Raw genomic sequence first — 685 nt, 5'->3', positions numbered from 1 at the left:
ATAAATTCAGGTAAATGAAGAGAATTAGTTAATCAGGCAGCATACATGTAGGATACAGATTACTGTAATATCCCATGATGTCCTTTTTTAATCAGAAAATATCTTTTTCCTTCTCTGTTGGCAATTACTTAGACTTAAATATGGAAGGAACCATAGACATCATCCAGTCTAATACTCTAATTGTACAGATCAAGAAGGTAAAGGACCAGACAGGCTAAGTTATTTGACCAAAGTTGCACAGGTATCAGTGTCAGAGACAGGATTTACATTCAGGTTGTTCTCAAGTGTGCATTTTCAAATGATGTTTTTCTCTTGTGTGCTGATTGAGTCAAAAATAGTCTATTTTTAAATGTGCACTTAAATAACGTAAAGAGGTGACATGGCACAGTGTGAGGAGCCAGGAAGATCTGGGTTCAAGTTCTGACTCAGTAACATATTGGCTATATGAATAATGGCAAGCCATTTAGCCTCTCAGTGTTTCAAGCAACTCGATAAGACTATATGTTGAAAGTGAGTTGCTGATCATTCAGAGTAGTGGAGAGAATTTTCACAGCAGAAGTTCACTGATAAAAAAGTTAGGAAAGGAGGAAGGAAGGGAAGGGAGGTGGGGGGAAGGAGGGGAAGGTAGAAAGGAAAGAAGGGAGGAAGGAAGGAAGGAAGGAAGGAAGGAAGGAAGGAAGGAAGG

Source organism: Gracilinanus agilis, chromosome 6 (genome assembly GCF_016433145.1).
Source record: "Gracilinanus agilis isolate LMUSP501 chromosome 6, AgileGrace, whole genome shotgun sequence".
Taxonomy (NCBI): domain Eukaryota; kingdom Metazoa; phylum Chordata; class Mammalia; order Didelphimorphia; family Didelphidae; genus Gracilinanus; species Gracilinanus agilis.
Note: the sequence above shows the minus strand (reverse complement) of the source record.